At 36.2% G+C, this 22,550-nt stretch overlaps 1 pseudogene; it reads left to right on the top strand.

The window, feature by feature from the left end:
* The first annotated feature begins 220 nt into the window (after positions 1–220).
* Positions 221–2,022, top strand: LOC149145567 (profilin-1 pseudogene; annotated as a pseudogene).
* Positions 2,023–22,550: the final 20,528 nt, after the last annotated feature.

The raw sequence follows: 22,550 nt of genomic DNA, 5'->3' as shown, positions 1-22,550 counted from the left end.
TAGGTACCCAACCTCTTAGATGAGACCTTGCTATGGGAGCCTTGATGTGGAGTAGTAGGAACTGATTGGTTGGGTAAAGACAAATGCAGATGAAGCGGCAGAGAGAGCTACAGTGCAGGGAATCCTAGGACAGTGTAGAGCATGCAGGCTGCAACAATGCGAGAGGCACAAGTGTGTTGCACTGTGCAGGGTAGCACAGAGAAGGGTGCAACGGTGCGAGATGCATCGAGATGTTGTAGTGGCGCAAAGGTCAGAGAGGGAGCACTTGTTAGCAGCAGGTAGATCTTCAGCATCAGAGTATGTTTCTAGCCCAACGGAGTGGTCAGTGGGAGTTTTTTTTGTTCCGAGTGTTGTTGGAGCAACCACACTTGGTAGATGTGTTGCATGCAGAACATTCCAGAGGTACATGATCAAGTTTGAGAGGAAGCCTTTCTTGTTGAGAGGGAGTGTTGAAAAATGTGCAATAAGAAATGCTAAATTTAGAAAGTACTAAAAATAGATCTGCTAAAAATAACATGTCTAAAAATAGCAGTTTGGCCAATGAGCATTTTGGCCACCTTGGGTGAGAGGTGAAACTACTAAAAATAGAAACTTCTAAAAATAGCATTTTTGGGTCCCTTCCTATTTTTAGCAGTCCCTGGTCTAACTATAGGAAGTAAAAACGAATTTGGTCTTAATAACAATTTAAAATATTAATTAATTATTCTCCATGAGTTAATTAGTTATGGAAAATTAAACTTGAAGTCTTTGTGAGAACATGTAATAATTTCTCCACTGATTGGGGAATGTGTCCTTGATTTGCTCCACTGATTGAGGAATTAAGGATGATTTCTATATTGAGAGGATCAGTTGACTTAGTTTAACTTAGTCAAGTTCAGTTAGATTAATTTAACAAGTTGTTAAATTAGTGAGATATAGTTTGTTGATGCTTGCATGCATGTGACAACTATTATTTTCAGATAGTTGTGTATTCACTTATGGATAACTGATGCATGTCAGTTCTGTCAGAGACCCAGTTGAGATCAGAGAAGGAACATTGTACTATCAGTTCGATGAATATTTTTCCTATAAAGGAATCTTATCCATGATGAGGATTTATCTCCTTCAGGTCTGTGCAGTTAGATCAGAGGTTAGTGAGTGTGTGAAGAGGTCAATTCACACAGGTGGCAGCACTGGACCCCAAGGAAACTACAGAAGGAAATAGGAGGCTTGGAGAGCAGAGGAGAAGGTTTGTGAGAAGCCTTTGACTGTCTATGAGCAACAGAGGGATTGTACAGAGAGCTGGATAGCTTCCGCTCTAAGGCTTTGTGTAATCCAGACTATATTTCCACTTGTATGATAATACAAAGATGGGGTTTTAGGCAGGTGCTTTTCCCAAGTAAATTCTTCTGTGTTATGTGTGATTGATTCCTTCTTATCAGTTATATGTGTTCTTATTGATGTTGCTCATGGTTGATTAAGCTTCCACTAAATTGTTTGTAGAAGTAGATCAAGTGTTTTGCTTTAGTACATTGCAGTACCAGGTTGATCTATAGGTGGGAAATTTCTACATGGTATTAGAGTTCGCTGATTTGTAGGAAAAATTCTACATTATCAGAGCTAGCTGATTTGTGGAAAAATTATACAAAATTCTACACTTACGTTGATGACCATCTCATGTGTGAGATCGCCCAGGAAAATCAGCTCACTACAGTGGCCATTATTGGACAGGATGGCAGTGTTTGGGCTCAGAGCAATAGCTTCCCATTGATCAAGCTTGAGGAAGTGACAACCGTAGTGAATGATTTTGTTGAGCTTGGATCCCTTGCACCAACTGGCATGTTTATTAGAGGAACAAAGTATATGTTCATCCAAGGTGAACTTGGAGTTTTCATCAAACCAAAGAAAGGATCTGCAGGTGTCATCATTAAGAAGACAACATGTGCCCTCATCTTTGGCCTTTAGGATGAACCAGTGACTCCAGGCGAATGTAATATGATTATGGAGAGGCTTGGTGACTATCTTATTGATCAGGGCATCTAATTGCGAGTTTGTCCCTAGTTATACTGTTGTATGGGCCGTTGTGCCAATTTAATTTCTTCCTGTTTTTTAGATGTTGGTAATTCTACCTAATCCTAGTCATTAAGTAATGGAATATATATGCATTTGTAATATAATGATGAGGTGCTTCATCAGTAACTCCTGTACATTTTTCCTTGCGTTGAGGTTTCTGAATTTTAAGTGATATATTTGAATGTGTAAAAAAAACTACCATATTTTTGTTCGGTCATTTTCCTTCTCCTTTGATGCCTCCATCACCACTTTCTCAAAGCACTCACTAGATTGCCATTGGTTTGTCAAATGACACAGTGGAGTATTTAAATGTGTGTCTATTTTATACGTGGCAACTTCCACCTATACTTCAATTTTATCTGTACTAACGAATGAAATGGGGGTATTTAACGGTCGATTTGAGAATTACATTAGGTGTTGTAGTTTGAATTGTTGCCCACCCACCCCACTGAGCCGATCACACGTTCGAAGTCCACCCGGTCCAAGAGTTTTATTAAGAAATGAATATCTATTCAATGAAAACATGTGAAGAAATGCATATCTATTAAATGAATATCTATTCTATGAAAACATGTGAAGTAATGCATATCTATTCTATGAAGTACATATGCGGCAAGGACTACCACTGCTTTGCAGCCCTTGTTTAAAATGGAATGAATTCTTAAATACATTATATATCAAATTTGGCTTCATCATAACATTCTACTCATTTTTCAAAAAAATACTAAATTCTTAAAATAAAAATCCATTTAGACTCCATTCAAGACAAAGTAAAGATTGATAAATCAATAATAAATTATTCGCTTTAGGTTTTAATTTTTTAGCATTCTCTCTCACTTTAAGATCATTAAGATTCATACATTCACTAGTGAATTAGTAAATATTTGGTAAAATATTCAATTACATAACACAACCAACAATTCAAAAGTTGAGTCTTAGGATATAAAACATTTCAAAGGATAACATTAGGATATTTTTGAGGTACAAAATGTGTCTCCTAAAGAAAATAATAATATTATAGTTAAAATAATAAAATAAGAGTTATGACTTTTTAAAGAATAAGAAAGAAAACTACTTTTTTAAATTGTATTTTTGGCATTTCCCTTTATAGGTTTACTCAAATGTTAAGTGTAGACACCCATTGGATGAAAAAATAAGTTTAACATCCAATGAGTAGGCACTCCCCATATTTATGAGAAGACCCACATAAAAAAACATTGAAGATACATTAAAAAATTGTGTTGAACATTATTTTTTAATGTATATTCAGTTTTTTTTATGTGGGTCTTCTTAGAAGTATACAAAGTTGGTAATCATTGGATATGGAATTAATTTTTCATCCAATGGGTGTCTACAGTTGACATTTGAATAAACATATAAGGAGATAAGCCAAAAATACATTAAAAAAAGTAGTTTTCTTCTTTCTCTCTAAAATATTTACACATGAGGATGAATCATCATCTTGAATCCTATTGGTTCTCTTAAAGTTAATTTTGTTAGCACATTTTTTGCTTTGAGGCTCATTTTTTATCTCAAAATTCCCTAATATTTGTTAGACATCTTTATGGGGACTTTAAAGGAAAACATCCACATTAGGTGGGTTTCTTTGCACCTAAATCCCTAGAGTATGCTTTCCGTCTAGCAAGGAAAGTTTAAAGTGAAAACATGGCTACTATAAAATTGGTCACTGATAACTATAGAGAACACCATGCTCCCTCTTCTCAATTAATAAGGTGGACACATCAGCAAATGGATGAAAGAATAGGAAAGGAACTATGTCTCAACTATGACAATAAATACAATAAGGGGTATAAATGTGGTGAGAAAAAAAAAACATTCTAAGAAGATAAAGAGTTGGAATCCTCATAAGGTCTAGAGATATAAGAGGCTACTCCAATCATATGTTGTCATGTATTGGTCATCATTAGTATTTCACAAACCCTCAAGATAGAAGGATATATCAAAAAGAAAAAGGTAATAATGTTAATTGATTTAGGTAATACCCATAACTTCATCAATTACAAATTGGAAAAAAATCTTAACTTCTTTCTGTATCTAGCACCATAATTTCAATTCTTAGGTTTAACAGGATAATGTTGCAAATTCATTAAGAATTATGGTCAAATAACATCACCCTTAACAAAATTATTGAAGGAGGAAGCATTTTCTTGGTTTAAAGAAACAAACAAAGCTTTGAAAAACTTAAAGAGGTCGTGTGTACAACTCCCATCTTGGTCACGCCTGACTTCACAAAAGGCTTCATTGTGGTTTGATATGTCTCATTCCATGGCATTGGTGTAGTTTTGATGCAAGAAGGAAATTCCCTTGCCTTTAAAAGTAGTGAACTTAAAGGAAAGAGCTTACTCATACCCATCTATGAAAAACACAGTGTCGACCACACCACATGTACGTAAGAAATGGTGTCTATAACTATATGGAATACACTTCAAAGTAAAAATAGATCATGATCTTTTGAAGTACTTATAAAAAATATTGTCTCTAGAAGAGCATCCAATGAGTTCTCCAACTCGAAATTTGAGTAAAACAATAGGGAGATAAGTTGAAAATACGAGCTGAAAAAAAGTGTTTTTATTTTTTAATCTTTTAACTCTTTTACTCCAAAAATGGTGAATCATCCCCCATGGTTGACATCATCAACTTGAATCCTATTGGTTCTTAGAAAATTGATTTTTGTTTTACATTTTTATTTTGAGGCTCGTTTTTTACCTCAAAATTTCTATACTAGTTTTCCCCTTGAAATGGACTATAATTATTCATTTCTTATCATTTGTAATGCAAGGTTCATAAAAATTTCTATGCATCTCAAGAAGAACCTCCATGCAACACAAAACAAAACACATGTCCCAAAATCTCTTAGCCAACTTCTACTCCCAATAGTGACAAAGGAATTAAATCAGAAATAAGAATATTAAGAGACATTGTAGTTTTTGTGGGCGATATGGTCATTTATAGTATAAATGTTTTAAGAAGATAGAATCCTTAAAACTAACAACAAAGAAGCATAATCTCAATATTGATTCTTCTTCTTTTAACCCTTCTTCTCATGGACATGCACTTTTTGCATCTAGTTTTTTCTTATCTACTATTTCTAATGAGTAGCTTATTGATTCTAGAGCATATTATCATATGGCTAAGGATACAACCATTTTTTCCTATTAATGAATATAACACCAAACACATATTTATTGGTGATAATAGATCTCTTAGTGATGTAGGGTCCAAAACAATTTATATATATAATGGACATTTTAATGATGCATTATTTGTTCCAAGTATCTCATGTAATCTTCTAGTAGTATATCAAATCACTCATTTAGGTGAAGGAAAAACATTAGAGTTTTCCACCATATTATAGTCAAGAATTTAAATTATTCTAAGCATGCTATGGAAACTTAAATTGTTGATGATGATACCGACTTATATGGATTTTACAATTCTAGATCATCAATTTTTCCATCCATTTTTATTGCTCATAGTAATGCTTTGAGAAAATTTTGGCATGAATGATTTGCTCATCTAAATTATTTCTCATTGCAACTATTATGTAATTAAAACATGGTCACTTGTTTTCCTATTATTTCTTACAAAGATGATGTTTGTAATAGTCATATTCTTGACAAATATCAATGGTATATTTTTGACAACATCCCTCTCGAGACACCTCAGTCCCCTTGTAGTTTTTTCATAATGATTTGTATGGTCTTGTTCCTTATGCTTCTTTCACTCAATTCAAATACTTCTTAACGTTCATTGATGACTTCTCTAGATGCACTTGGATTTATTTCTTCAAACTTAAATTGAAGCCTCTTGACAAGGGAGAATTAGCTACCACCCTCTCAGGATAATGAAGAAGTGATAATTAGCTACCACCCTCTTAGGATAATGAGGAGGGTCTGTTGAAAATAGAAACAAGAAATGATAAAAATAGAATCCATAAATTCTAGTTTAATTTGTCCTTGAATTAAACTGAGAATTAAAATCGAATTCTATTCTCATAGTGACTTGTAATAGTTAACAAGAGTGAGTTGACTTAGTTAACTTAGGAATTTTGAGTTGGAAGTTTTTCTAAAGTCATGTATATGTTCTCCCTATATAATAGGGGTCCAGGATGAGTTAAGTATGAGTGGTAATTAGTTAACTCAGTTTACTGAGTTAAGTCTAGTTAAATTAGTTCCAAACTGTTTGAGGAACTAATAGTGAGTTAACAATCAGTTGATGCGTTAGTGCACTCAACTAGTGCTACTCCAGTTAACCAAAGATTCCCTCATCAGAAATTCAGCTAAGTATTAGCCAAAGAAAGTCATTAGGCGGAGGATATGAAATACTTGTGCAGGTTAAGCTCAAGGCTGAGCAGAACATATTGTATTCATCCAAATTCTTTGACCAAGGGTGCAATGGAATAGGGACTTGGAGACCTTGTGAAGAGGCTAAGATTTGGCCTTGAGCTTGCTTATGAGTTGGAGAACGAATTTGTTGAGTGTTGGGATTGTTCTAGAGAGAACAAGAATTATAACTTCATCTTTATTTTCCGGATTAATACAAAACAAATAGTGGGGTTTTGAACTGTGGCTTTCCCTGGATATTTATTGTATTATGTGCCTTTGATCTCTTCCTCTATTAATTATTGTTTGCTCGATTTTTATGGGCTTCCTCTATAAAGAGTAGAAGTAGATTCTTGTCTATTTCTTTAGAAAATTGCATTAGATTATGAATCTACATGATTTTCTACATGGTATCGGAGCTGACAACAGTATAATAGATGAGATTTCGAAGTTTTGAGTTTTGGGTCGCGAGTTTACAGAGCAGATCTGATTTTTTTTATGAAAATTTTCATAAACAAATAACAGATTTGGATTCTTTGCGAAAAATACCCAAATTCAAAAATAAAATCGGCCAACGAAGTTCAGATGAGGGAGATATCGCTGATTTAAAATCATCTCTTTTCCAGAAAATTTGATGACGGCGGGACAAATGAAACAGATTGGTGTGCTAGCCAAGAACCTGTATGCTCTTGAGGTTCAAGATGCATGCAAAGTCTTGAGGAGAAAGGCAAATGTTAGAGACTTGGTGGTTGAGAGGGAGAGTAAATTACCTCTCAACATGCAACCCCAGAAGAAGCCTCAAAAACAATCTTAGACAATTGTGGAGCAACCACAATTGGAGAAGCAGAGACGAGACTGAGTAGAGACATCCACTCATGTAGAGACCTTCAATAGGGGAGAATTTTGAGCCAAGTGGGATGAGGGATCATATGTAGCCATACTTCCAGGTGTGAGGTGGGGGCAATGTGAAGTGATAGTCCCAAGAGGGTTGAAATTGGGTAGGGTCCATTAAGTGATTTTATCTCATGGATCGTAACTTGCTACGAGAGCCCAAAGTACATAATAGTGGGAGGAATCAGTGGGATTGATGCAATCAGAGATCAGAGTGACAGAGGCTAGAGTAGTCAGATATTGAAGAGTGTAGAGAGGGTTGAAAATAGTGCAGAAAGGCAGAGTCAATAGAAGCAGAGAGTTTTCATTCGATGGAGGCAATAACAGTTAGAGACTTTGATGACAGAGGCATCATTCTGATTTAGGTTGGATGTTTTTTGTTTTTGGAGTTGCTGGAGCAACAACACTAGAGAGAAGTGTTGCATGCAGAACATTCCAAAGGTTTAGGATTGGGATCGAGTTAAATTCCTTTCTTGTTGAGAGGAAGTGTTGAAAATAGCAACAAGAAATGATAAAAATAGAATCCATAAATTCTAGTTCAATTTGTCCTTGAATTAAACTGAGAATTAAAATTGAATTCTATTCTCATAGCGACTTGTAATAGTTAACAAGAGTAAGTTAACTTAGTTAACTTAGGAATTTTGAGTTGGAAGTCTTTCTGAAGTCATGTATATGTTCTCCCTATATAATAGGGGTCCAGGATTAGTTAAGTATGAGTGGTAATTAGTTAACTCAATGTACTGAGTTAAGTCCAGTTAAATTAGTTCCAAACTGTTTGACGAACTAATAGTGAGTTAATAGTCAGATGATGCATTAGTGCACTCAACTAGTGCTACTCCAGTTAACTAAAGATTCCCTCATCAAAAATTTGGCTAAGTATTGGCCAAATAAAGTCATCAGGCAGAGGATAGGAAATACTTGTGCAGGTTAAGCTCAAGGTTGAGCAGAACATATTGCATTCATCTGAATTCTTTTACCAAGGGCACAATGGAATAGAGACTTGAAGAGCTTATGAAGAGGCTAAGATTTGGCCTTGATCTTGCTTATGAGTTGGAGAATGAATTTGTTGAGTGTTGGGATTGTTCTAGAGAGAACAAGCATTGTAATTTCTTCTTGATTTTCCGGATTAATACAAAATAGATAATGGGGTTTTGAGCTGTGGCTTTCCCCAAATATTTATTGTATTATGTGCCTTTGATTCTCTTCCTCTATTAATTATTGTTTGCTCGATATTTATGGGCTTCCTCTATAAAGAGTAGAAGTATATTCTTGTCTCTTACTTTAGAAAATTGCATTAGCTTGCGAATCTACAGGATTTTCTACATGGTATCAGAGCTAACAATAGTATACTAGAGGAGTTTTCGAAGTTTTGAGTTTTGGGCCGCGAGTTTGCAGAGCAGATCTGAATTTTTTTGTGAAAAAATTTAGAAACAAATAGTAGATTTGGATTCTTTGGGAAAAATACCCAAATTCAAAAATAAAATCTTCCAACGGAGTTCGGATGAGGGAGATATCGCTGTTTTAAAATCAGCTTTTTTTCTAGAAAATTTCGTGATGGTGGGACATATGAAACAGATTGGTGTGCTGACCAAGAACATGTATGCTCTTGAGGTTCAAGATGCATGCAAAGTCTTGAGGAGCAAGGAAAATGTTAGAGACTTGGTGGTTGAGAGGGAGAGTAAATTACCTCTCAACATGCAGCCCCAGAAGAAGCCTCAAAAGTAGTCGTAGACAATTATGGAGAAACCACAATTGGAGAATTAGAGAGGAGACCGAGTAGAGACATTCACTCATGTAGAGACCTTCGGTAGGGGGAAATTTCGAGTCAAGTGGGCTGAGGGATCATATGTAGCCATAATTCCAGGTGTTTGGTGGGGGCGATGTGAAGTGATAGTCCCAAGAGGGTTGAAATTGGGTAGGTTCCATTGAGTGGTTTTATCTCATGGATCGTATCTTGTTAAGAGAGCCCAAAGTACATAGTAGTGGGAGGAATCAGTGGGATTGATGCAGTCAGAGATTAGAGTGACAGAGGCTAGAGCAATCATATACTGAAGAGTGTAGAGAGGATTGACAATAGTGCAAAAAGGCAAAGTCAATAGAAGAATAGAGTTTTCAGTCGACAGAGGCAATAACAGTCAGAGACTTTGATGACAGAGGCATCATTTTGATTCAGGTTGGATGTTTTTTTGTTTCTGGAGTTGCTGGAGCAACAACACTAGAGAGAAGTGTTGCATGCAAAACATTCCAAAGGTTCAGGATCAGGATCAAGTTGAATTCCTTTCTTGTTGAGAGGGAGTGTTGAAAATAGCAACAAGAAATGATAAAAATAGAATCCATAAATTCTAGTTTAATTTGTCCTTGAATTAAACTAAGAATTAAAATCGAATTCTATTCTCATAGCAACTTGTAATAGTTAACTACAGTGATTTGACTTAGTTAAATTAGGAATTTCGGGTTGGAAGTCTTTCTAAAGTCATGTATATTTTCTCCCTATATTATAGGGGTCCAGGATGAGTTAAGTACGAGTGGTAATTAGTTAACTCAGTTTATTGAGTTCAGTCTAGTTAAATTAGTTCCAAACTGTTTGAGGAATTGATAGTGAGTTAATGGTCAGTTGATGCATTAGTGCACTCAACTAGGGCTACTCCAGTTAACTGAAGATTCCCTCATCAAAAACTCATGCATATTGATTATGAGAAATACCCAGTTGAGACTAGAGTGCAGGGATAGTGTACTATTTGTTGTATAATTTTCTGAGTTTTAAAGATGGTGCATGTAATCAGGAATTGAACCTAGCAGGGATTGTGCAGTTATGGATGAGAAATTTCCCTTTAAATATGGGCTAATTCTCTTAGGAATTGTGCAAAGAATTAGAATCTTGGAGGCTTGGAAATTTGGGTAAGTATTGGCCAAAGAAAGTCATCACACGAAGGATAGGAAATACTTGTGCAGGTTAAGCTCAAGGTTGAGTAGAGTATATTGTATTCATCAGAATTCTTTGACCAAGAGCGCATTGGAATAGAGACTTTGAGAGCTTGTGAAGAGGCTAAGATTTTGCATTGAGCTTGCTTATGAGTTGGAGATTGAATTTGTTGATTGTTGGGATTGTTTTAGAGAGAACAAGCATTGTAATTTCATCTTGATTTTTCTGATTAATACAAAACAGATAGTGGGGTTTTGAGCTATGACTTTCCCCATATATTTATTGTATTATGTGCCTTTGATTCTCTTCCTCTATTGATTATTATTTACTCGATGTTTATGGGCTTCCGATGTAAAGAGTAGAAGTAGATTCTTGTCTCTTGTTTTAGCAAATTGCATTAGATTCTTGTCTCTTGTTCCACAAGGTCCTATGGGACACTTTCACTTTCACCCCAACTCTAGACGTATGTTGGGTAATGTTAAATAACAAGCCACTATGAAAGGAAGGGGTTCCATTCTTTTTGTATTGTTATACTTCCATGTTGAGTATAGAATATAAGAGTGGGATATTGAAATATAACAGAGGTACCTAAGAAAAAAGCAGCTTAACATAGGCTTCAACTTCGAGTTGAGTTCTCTCCCATATTTAGTTTCCCAAGTTACATCTTGTGTTCATTTGTATGAATGGTGTTTTAAATTTCTTGTTTCTTTCATTTTGATTGTAGCTATTTTTATTATTTTGAGTGATACACTAGTAATATTAAATTTGAGATTGAAGGCAATAAACTACATAGTAAAATATTTCAAAATATTTTAAGATCTATTTTAATAAATTTTCCCAGTAGAATATCTATGATAGTTTAGAAATCAATGATCCTTGATTTTGTATATAATTGATTCCCTTACCTAATTCATTGCAAGAGTACAACTCATGAGGTTGATTTCCATAACAATTGTTAAGAAGTATGCCTAAATAGCCTCATTGAATTTTATGTCACTAACAATTCCCAAACAAAATAGTATCACATCATATACAAATAGTACATGGGATATATGAAGATAAGATGCTACCTTAACTCCCTTTAGTTTTCCCTCTTCCTTCAATCCTTTCAAAATCCTATTAAGACCTTCAACAACCAAAAAGAAGAGAAGGGGTGATAAGGCACAACTTGTCTTAGCCCATTTCTAAGCTTAAATAAATGGGTGGGAGATCCATTACTCAAAAGTAATGGATCAAATCATATACAAATAGTACATGGGATATATGAAGATAAGATGCTACCTTAACTCCCTTTAATTTTCCCTCTTCCTTCAATCCTTTCAAAATCCTATTAAGACCTTCGACAACCAAAAAGAAGAGAAGGGGTGATAAGGCACAACTTGTCTTAACCCATTTCTAAGCTTAAATAAATGGGTGGGAGATTCAATACTCAAAAGTACATACAAAGAAAAAGTGGCATAACAATATTCAAAACAATTGATAGATTAATATCAAACCCTATGTGAAGAAATAACATTTTATTGAAGGTTCAATATACTCTATTATAAACTTTTGATAGATCTAGTTTGTTATCAAAGAAAGGACCTTTTTCCTTGATAAAATCTAGCATCATCTAACTATAATGACCACACCATTTGTCTTCCTTCCAAGAACTCAAATTGTTTCATTGATACCATACTAGAAAATACGGGCTCCATCCTTCTAGCTAAAACTTTTACAATAATATTATAGAGGCAATTACATAGAGAGAGGTAGAACTAGAAAAATACAAAAAAAAATGATAAATTTTATTTTTGGGGATAGTGGTGATAGAAGTTGAATTAAGAGGCCTAAAAGCATTAATTGGTGATATAGATTCTTCTACTTCCATACAAAGATCTCTCTTCCTATGAGATAATTAAAAAAATTGTACAACAACACTATGGGATAGCCATCAAGTCCAAAAGATATATCACTTTGGAATGAACCCAATATATCAATACTTCTTCACTAACACAAGCTCTTAGAAATTCACTATGGTCTTCATTTACCACCTCTCAAAGTAGAAGAAATTTTGATGGGTTTTCTTAGTATTGATCTACACTAGGTTAGTAAAAACGCCCTTGGAATTTTTATTGCTACCTTTCTTTATTTGTTAGAAACTTGTTTGAACAACACCATTTTTTCCAATGACATCCTATGTGAAAACCCTTCTTGTTACCCCTCCTGTAAATGTCACTCTATATATTTGTTCATGTGAAATTATGTGAAATATATAATAAATGGTTGAGTTAGAGGAGTGGACATGGATTTAGATACTGAGGAGGAGGAGTTGCTTGTGTTGAGTGTAAACCTAAGCCACTACATTTATTTTACCACTGATCTCCCTGATGAATTAAATGATCTGTTGGTGCTAGCATTAAAGTGGGGTATGGGTTGCCTGAGTGAAGGACAAGCCCATGGTGTCCTTGTTCTCGGGGGATGTGTTGAGGAAGTCAATATACAAGATAAGGGACGTGAAGAAAGTAGGGGTAGAGTGGTGGAGGTGAGCAATTGTAGACATAATGAAATGTTCCATGCTTAACAATTTTTCCAAGGAGCGATTACAAAGGGACAGGGCCCATGGATTTTTTTAGTTTTCCCTCACGATGTGAGTGAAGGGAACCAGAGCAGTCACACGAGAAAGTGGAGTGGTGAAACAAGAGTGTGTGCATAGGAGAGGGAACATTCAGGAGCAACAACGATGCAAAATATGTTGGTGCTGAGATTGGGACATCGTTCCCTACATTTTAGGGAAGCCCAGTTTGTGTGTTGGTGTTAATTTGACCAAGAGGGATTAAGGAAACATCGATTCACTTGGTGCTTTACTTGGGGCTGAGAAAACACGCTTTAGAGTGAGATTAGGTTCCTAGATTGAGAGAACCTTCCTTGAGTCTTAGTTGATTCCCTGCAATTGATTTTTGAGAGACAAAGTCAGTCACTATGGTGTTCACTGCTTGGAAGCGGTTAATAAACCACTTGAATAGTGGAATCCTCATCTTGATTACATGTCTAACTAATTATTGGTGTGAAAACTCTTAATCACTTAGCTCGTTAGACTTTGAACCCAACTCAGGGGTGGTTAGCTGCAGGAAAGACTACAATGCAAATTGCATATGGTTGGGCAGAGAGTGGGAGTCCTTCCTTTAGTTTCCATCCATACCAAGTTAATCATATAAGTATTCTTGGTTATGCATGTTAGATTACAGGCTATAATATGCCTTATTATGCTCATGGTTAAGATTGACTTTGTATTATTTATGTAAGAATGCTTGAGTCACTATCTAAGCAAGGACTTATTAGCTAACTTGTGTATCAATGATGATTATGAGATGATTGAGTTATGTGGATGCATCCTTCTTATCCATTACAGGTGGATTAATTCTAACTCAGTCTAGGGTTGTTGAGGTCTCTATATGGTCATGAATTGTTTACATAAATATGCACGATGGTTTAGTATGTCTCACCTAACTTGTTATGAATTGGTAATGGAAGAATATGATATTGTTGGTCATCTATAATGAAATATTGATATGAGTGTTCTCCTGGTTTGAAGGGATTATAGAGCCTGTGTTTGCTATTGTGGTCCTAAGCTATAGAGTTATTTGCATAGTCTTGTATGAGTGCTTGATATACTCAAATGTAACTATTACAATGTGTGGATTTCCACTGTTTGATATGATATGTGTATCCAGGATCTATGTGCTTAAATATTGTTAATTATCTTCCTGGTAAATGGTTGTGAATGCTATAATGTATAATATATCAAAAAATTTAGTATTTTGTGTATAGTTTTCTTCCGGAGTTCTCGCATCCGTAATTATTTGAATCAACGTTTTGAGCCATCCACCGTGGCTCATCATCAGGATAGATCAGTAAGTGTGTAGGACAGATCTCATCGGAATGAATAAATAGAGTTAAGAGATGGAATGGGAATGGTAGCCGACCCTGCCATGATTGCTGATAATTTACTAATGATACTTAGTAATTTATAATATTTGGAATTAATTTAATTACAGATTAAGAATAAAAATGATTTTAATTAATTTTAATTTATTGAGAATAAAAATAAAAATAAATTTAAAAGTTTTTATTTTTATTTTTATTTTAATTGACTTTAATTTATAATTAATTTTAATTTGGAATTGTTCTTACTTTAGAATAAATTAATTGGATTGATTTTAATATTAATCTAGAATAAATGATTATATATATATATATAAGTGTTGATCTTAGAAATTTTTAATTATTTTTTTTATTTTATTTAAAAACATATGAAAGTTATATATTTTAGGTTGAAATCAATTATGATCTATAAATTAATTTTAATTAACTTAGAATCCTATCAATCTTCCTAAAATGAAGTTTTTTAAAAATTCCTCTAATTTTAGTTTTTTAAAAAATTCCTCTAGTTTAAAATTATTCTGAGAATAAATGTATTTGAATTGGTTTTTACTTCTAATGATTTAAGAATTAATATCCATATTAATATTATTTGTTAATAATGTTAGTATTAATCTAAATTATAGATTCTGTTTAAAATAATTAAATTAATTTTAATTTAATCAGTTTTTTTTTTTTTAATTATTGAAAATTATTTAAATTGTACAAATTTTTTTAATTAAGAATATTATTAAAATAAAATGCCTATCAAGGGTCTTTTATCTTTTAACTTATGTATTCTAATTAATCTTAATTTAGATTTATTTTTTTAAGAAAAGTGATTTAGATATTAATATTAATGTTAATATTAGTATTAATCCCATTGTAACTTTGATTAAGAATAATTTAATTATTTATTAAAATTATTTAAAAATATATAAGATTCTTTATTTTTATTTTTTTTGTAAACTTGGTAGTACTTTCGCTATTTATATTATCTGTCCAAAATCAAATTTTCCATTTGTTCCAGGTGGCCTCATTTGCCCGAAGGAAACCAGGTAGCCACCTGTCAGCATTAAAAGCTGTCCAAAATTTAAATAAGTCTTTCTCTATCAGCCTAACAACATTATCTATACTATCTATACTGCAATTCAATTTTAACAAGTAAAAGCTATTCGTCATGGAACTTCAACAAAATGTAGCTGGACCTCTGATTCACTCCTCGTCCGAGGATATTACTGGGGTTGGCGCTGGAACCCAGCATCTCGCTCCTCTTCATATCCTGCAGTGTTTGTTCAATTCTCCCTAGTGCTAAGTTGTTTCGATAAGTTTGGATCTGGACTGCCGCTATCTCCCTGAGGAGCTCTGCTCTGATGGGATCCTTCTCCTTGGTGTCCTCCTTTGCCTCCGAACCTCTACTTGTTGCCTATTCTCTATTGAGGGTCATAGCTTGGGCCACCACATTCTTCATGACCCAGTATTGCTGGATCGTTTGTCTGAAGAGTGTGTGCCGTGGTCATGAACCATGTCCTCCCATTCTTCCATGGGAATGTCTTGGTTCCTTATGTTGTCATTTAGTTCTCGCTCCCAGCCAGCTATTTGGGCTCTGACCTCTAGTGGGTTCCCTGCCATGTATGCGTCGATGAGGGTTTTCATGTGTTCTCATCCTGTCTTTCTCCCTCTCTTGCTTTGCTCTCTGTTGGGGCCTCTCACCCCCTCAGCAATATTTTTTCCTGTGTCTCTCTTACCCTTCCTGGTCGCATCTTTTCCATCTCTTGCCATGTTGTCTTCGTCGTTGTTACTGTTTGCTTCTTTCCTTTTGCTAGCCTCCACTATGTACTGGACATAATTTGTGGTGAGACCTATCACATAACCATAAAAAGTATCAGTTTGTTGTTGTACTAACATCCAAACAATTTTCCATTTAACTGAGCCATGTTTGGTATCCCGCTCAAGGCCAGATGGCCTGAGATTTTTTGAGGTTCCTTTTAGCTTTCCCCCCATCGTCTCATGGTTTTGGGTTCTGCTGACCCTCTCTTCTTTTACCCTTGGGTTAGTCTCGCTCTATCATCCGTCGCTTAGACAACACAACAGAGGCATCCACATAGGACCGCCACCAGGGTAATCTGAATTACTATTCTGTACTTCGCAGGGAAGCTTGGCCATGGAGACTCTATCCAGGGGTCTAAACAGCAGGACCCTGGCCCTGTTCTTCACAACACCAGGTAAATTCCTTCTTTTTCCTCTTTTCTCTATCCTCTTTATTCTATGTAACTCTCTGTTTTTTTCTCTCTGTTTTACCCGAGGAGTTCCCAACAGGAATCACAAGGGCCGCAACTTCTCGAATTTCATTTCTTGAGGTTACCATGGTGGAGTCCTCTCCACTCCTAGTACCTGCACCATCCTCTCCTAGCCTCAGGCACCACCTGGCCAAAGCGAGCTTCCCCAGCCTAGCATCCTTACTAGGTTTGCTCATCTTTCCTCTACTTGCTCCTTTCTCTTTGGGCGCCTTCTTTGGCACTAGGGTTTTAATTCTCTCATCTCTCCTTAAGAAATCTATATTTTTCACCCATCCAGGGTTCCAGGAGTTCCTGGAATCATCTCTAACAGAATCCCTACCTATCCTGGACACTTTCCCTAGTCTTATGAAGAAAGGCATCCTAATTCTTATGAGGTTGAGGGCCATAAGAGCAACATACCAACTATCAGAGCTGGCTCCGCTACTATCCCCAGGCTGCGTCGTCGTTCCTCGACCACCTTTCTTCTCTCCTGCTCTTGTTCTCGCCCTCTACATGCAACTACCTACTGTCTCTTTTCCTTTATATTTTATTCCCCTTCCCATTCTATCCTTACACTTCTCTACCACCTGTTTATCGAATTTACTCCCCACTCTGTTCCTAACGCCGTCACCTTGGGATGATTACCCTCCGTCATTTCTCACACTAGCTCTCATTAACTCTCGCTTTCTCCTAGCTTCTCTTGTCGTGTGTCCTCTTCCCTCGTCCTGCCACTTGCTGGCGTCCTCATGCCCACACTCCCGTTGGCCCCCTTCCATCCTCGCTGTCTTCCTTTTCCATCTCCACTGACCTGCTCTCAGGGTCTTCTCCTTCCCTGCCATGTCCATCCACCTGCCCTTCCCCCTGTCCTCTCCCTCCACTTCCCAAACGTATTCCTTTCCTTATGCTCATGTGGACACTGCCTGCCACTTCCCAGTCCTATCTCCACTGAGCCACCTCCTCCACGTTGCTACACCCCGATCGGGGGTTCTCCTCTTCTTCCTTGTCTTTATCTAGGTTCTTAACTAAGTTATCCATTTCCTCCATCTGAGATAGCTCTTCTGCTTTTATATCTAAAGTTTTGCCTATCTGGCCGCATCCCCAATTTTCCAGATTATCTACTGCCACATTGCCCATCCTTCGGACATGTGTAGGGATGATGTAGTCTATCTGTTTGATTAGCTTACTGATCTCTTGGACTAGCCATGCAATTCTCCAGATTTGGCTGATCTTCTCCCACTGTGTTCCTTGTTGTAGCTTCTTCACCATTTTGATCGCCATTTTTGAGTCTCCTTCTACCCATAGTTTTTGAAATCGCTCTCTTATCACATTTTCTAGCCCTCTTTTCAAGGCATGAAGCTCTGCTTCATTATTTTTCACGTTTCCATGGCCATAGAGTAGACTCTAAGTGTCTTACCCCTATCATCTTTGAATAATCCTCCTGTCCCCACATCTCTAGGGTTCCCTTTTGCATCCCCATTGAAATTTAGTTTGATGAATTCCTTCGGAGGCCTTTTGAATTGGTTTGCTTCCTCTCCTTCGGTGGTATGGTGCTTCCACGAAGATGCATTCAACATACTAGGTTTCAGGTTTAGGCATGTCTTTACCTTTTCTTCCTGTGGATTAGTTTTCCAATCCTCCTTGTACCATTTCTTTGCCAATACAGTCTTTCGTATATTCTGGGTTATGTGGTTCCATTTTTATTCTTTTGCTCTTTTGTCTTAAGATTCTTTATTTTTAGTTCGAATGTAAATTAATAGTTAAAGATTTTTAAGAATTGAAAATTAGGATTAGTGTTTAATAAGAATGTGAAGTGTAGAGAGAGAGAAGTGAGGTTGGAGAAGGAGGTGAAAAGTCAAGCACAATGGGGGAAGGGTTAACTTAGGAGAGGGTAATTTAGGATGTTAAAGTAGGAATCCAATTGTCACTTATTTTCCATCCTTCGTCTCGATTGAGGTTGTTAGGGTGTTTACCTATTTCTATGGATTCTCTAAATTTTCTATGGTGATGATGATCAATTTTGGTTACTACACTGGATTTTTCAGTACAAGCGTGATGATTGGTTTTACTGGAATGTTCAGCCAGAGCTAAGGTTTTTGAGCGGTTGTGTTTTATGTCGGCGGCATGTTCTTGAATCCTAGTATGGATAGATCGACCAGTTTCTCCAATGTAGGTTTTTCCGCATGAACACGGAACCATGTAAACTCCTTTGTGGCATTTGGGATCAACGAGATCTTTGACTGATTTTAGGCATCTGCTGATGGTATTCATGGGTTTGAAAGTGGTTCTAATTTTTTTCTTTTTTAAAATGTACACAATTTTGTCTGTTGTGCCTAATATGTAGGGGAGGTGAACCTTTCCCACATGATCATCTAGAGGTTGTTTGTTTTTAGGATTCTTCGCATTCTTAAAGGCTTTGATCACTTGGTGTTTATTGTATCCATTCTTTATGAATACATCCATAAGATGGTTCTTCTCATCTTCAAAGTGATCTTGATCTGAAATACGAACAACCCTGGTTGCTAGAGTGTTGAGAACACCGATTTTTTGGGATGGATGGTGGTGAGAGTTGGCATGTAGGTAATGTTCTGTGTGGGTTTTATTACGATAGACCTGGTGCGATATGGAACCATCTTTGTTTCTTTTGAGTAGGATGTCAAGAAAGTGAAGGCTATCATTTTCCTCTATTTCCATGGTAAATTTGATAGAATTAGATAGATTGTTTAGGTGTTGCAAGAAAGTGTTTAATTTTTCTTTTCCATGAGGCCAAATAATGAAAGTGTCATCGACAAATCTTTTCCAAAGTTTGGGTTTTAATGGGGAATATTCAATGGCCCTAGTTTCAAAATCCTCCATAAAGAGATTGGCAATGATAGGAGATAGAGGGGATCCCATGGCTACACTGCAAGTTTGTTCATAAATTTCATCTCTAAAACTAAAGAAGGTAGATTTGAGACAAACCTCAATTAATTTGGCTGTGTCAGAGTTCATGATTTTATGGATCACTTTCATGGATTCATCTATAGGAATGTTGGTATAGAGAGATTTAACATCGAAACTGACTAATATGTCATTCAAATCTAGGTTTAGATCTTTGATCTCATTGATGAAGTGGGTGGAGTCTTTGACAAAGGAGCTTGTGTTGCCAACCAGAGGTTTTAGTTTCTTAGCTAGGTATTTTTCCAACTGGTAAGTGGGACCTCCTATAGTATTGACAATGGGTCTTATGGGGATGCCTTCTTTGTGTATCTTCGGGGCTCCATAGATTTTGGGGGTGTATGGGTTGTTTTCTAATAGATTTTTAATGTTACGTTCTTTACTTGATTTTATCATATTTTGTACGTTTCTGGAGATATTTTTTAAGGGATTCTTATTTAATTTAATGTAAAAACCACTGTTGGTGAGGTGGTCTATCATCTTTTCATTATAATCATTTGTTTTCATTATAACAGTTGCACCACCTTTGTCAGTTCTTAGGACTACAATATCAGGGTTTTGATTTAAGGTATGATGGATAAGATCGTATAGACAATCATCTAGTCATGGGTCCACCATCAATCATCCATGGACATGTCTTTTGGTCATTGTACATGTAATGTTAGCTTATGTGTTGAGTATGGGTATGCCTCCCTCAACAAAGATATCATGATGTAAATGTATTATAATAGATGATGATCTCATTGGTTGTTCTTGATCTTGGCTTGTCACAAGGTAAAGCACTTCAATCATCAATTGTCATTTTTGACTTTACACTTTAGGGGGAATATTTTATAGGCCATTTTGTCGCATCTGGTCAATAAGCCTTCAAACGGGATCAATTCACATCCTTCAACATATTGTCATCATCCCTACATAAAGCCATAAGCATGACTTTGTTGAATCCCTGCGTTTCTGCTCTTGACTGCGGAATTCCCAAGATTTTAAGGCCCAACACACCCTAGCCCTTTAGGGACCAACATTGACTACTATGTTAACCCTCTCTACACCTGCACTAATCACCAACAGGTTGCGAAGTCTTGGGGGTGTGCTAATTCTAGAAATTCAAGAAAAATAAAAGGAATCCCAAAGCTTCCTGAGGTTGTTTCAACCATTTACCTTGGATAAACATTCAAATCCTATCTGATTCTACCTTGGATAAATCACCATCTTATCCCTTGATCTCATCCTCCCATCACTTTTGGATCTCAAACCTAGATTGGTAAATGGATAGGAATTCATGAACTACCTCCCTCATCTATTTATTTACAACCATCCATCGGTAAGGGGTTAGATTTTGGAGATTGATTATACCCCCGTGCTATTGCTTTGAGAGTCATTATTCCATGCATTAGGGTGACATGGAGGCATACTTTGTGGCAAAGAAAGGACAAGTCAACTTGGGGATCTTTTCTACAAGATCAACTCCTATTTTTGGTTGTAACTCTCTCCATTTCTATTAATACAAAGAGTAGACTATTTTCCTATATGTGATGTTATGATTTCATGTATTTCAATACCATGTTGATCTATTGAATAACGTGATTGGATTATGCTACATGTATGTCATAGATATTTGGCTTGTCTTGTTTGATTGTGCAGGTTCTAATTATAGCGATTAGAGCATACAAGCAGAGGAAGGAGTGAAGCTTGCAATAGATTTTAGGTAGGTCTCATCCCATCATGAGGAAGACGTTGTGCCCTTTGCTTTCTGTTGTTCTAGGTCAGTCCACCAAGCCCAGGGAAGACACTTATGCCCACAGTCGTAGATTTTGTATAACACTGTCTGCAGTCAATTATGGTTAAATGCCAAATTGCAACCTTAGAGTCCAACTGCATGGAGGAAGAGGTGTGCATGTGGTTTGGAGATTCCAACCACGTGGATGAGATTTTATGTATGTGGTTATAGCCGAAAATTGCTTGTGTCAATCTTGCGGTCAGAAACCAAAACCCTAACAAACATTCGAGCTTCAGAAACTACAATCTCAGACTTGTACGAACCAATTTCCTTGACCTAACCTTAGACCTATGCAAACCAATCAATGAAGAAGGGAGGAAGAAGATTCTTGGTGATGTCCAAGGGTGTCTATTTCCCTGTTAGGGCCGACTTGCTCAAATGTGACATTGTGGGCTTCAATTCAAAAATACACTTTCCCTTGTCCAAATTGAGCGCTTCAATAGTCAAAATTGGTCCTTTTCGAAAAAGGAATATAGTCCCATGGCTGGAATTTTTCACTGAGTTGTCAAATTAAAAATTTCTATGATTTGGATATATTCGAAGATCTAGGGGTCCAGGAAGTTTTTCATTACACACATTTTGTGTGTACTTGTATATCCACTAAATTCAGACATAAAGTGAAAGGGGAGAATTATATGCTAGTGTTGAGCTTGGTGGGACATACTAGACTAGGCCGAGGTGGTAGGCACCATAGAATACTAGTAAGAATTATGTCAAAGTCATGTAAGGGGTCCATGAGGACATGGATTGGATGATGTGGAATTGTGTCATGCTGATGTGGTAGTGCCATGTAAATGCCTCGTAGCGGTTGAATGATGAGACATTATAAATGCAACAAATACAAAGGTGACCACATGGATGCTTGTGGGCTCCATGGTGTGAGTTGCACAAAAATAGATCTAGGATCTGGGAAATTCGGGGGCGCAAGGAAAAATGGATAATGAGAAAACATAATGCAAGTTAAGATTTCCATTCATGACTGAATAAAAAGGAAACAACACAAAGGGATTGAGGCCTATGTGACCCAATATTTTGGGTCAAGGTGGCATGTGCCACAGAGGTTTGGAGGGTTTGCGTGGATGCCATGTGGTGGTCATTGCTGACGTGGAAATATTTAATTTCACAAAATTTGAAAGGGAATAACTCTCAATCCAAGACTTAGATTGAGATAAAATTTATATCATCAAAAAGTTCTTAATGTGTTGAATGAGATGTTGTTGTCCAAAGTTAATTCCACAAGCTCTGTAGAAGAACAAAATTTGTAACCCCATCTTCATAGTGAGACCATGGAGGTGGAAGGGATTTTTACATCCTAGATGGTATTTTTGACTTCTATGGATTGAGTGCATATGTGAAAGAACCTTGCATTTTCCACTCCTTATTTCAAACACGTTGCTATATGTTATATTTCTAATTTTGTTCTTTAAAAGGATGCTACCAGCTTGTTCTTT

Source organism: Pinus tabuliformis, chromosome X (genome assembly GCF_031772625.1).
Source record: "Pinus tabuliformis cultivar Carrire ecotype Pingquan chromosome X, CPIR1, whole genome shotgun sequence".
Classification (NCBI taxonomy): domain Eukaryota; kingdom Viridiplantae; phylum Streptophyta; class Pinopsida; order Pinales; family Pinaceae; genus Pinus; species Pinus tabuliformis.
The sequence above is the reverse complement of the archived record's forward strand: the minus strand, read 5'-3'. Positions and strand labels throughout refer to the sequence as shown.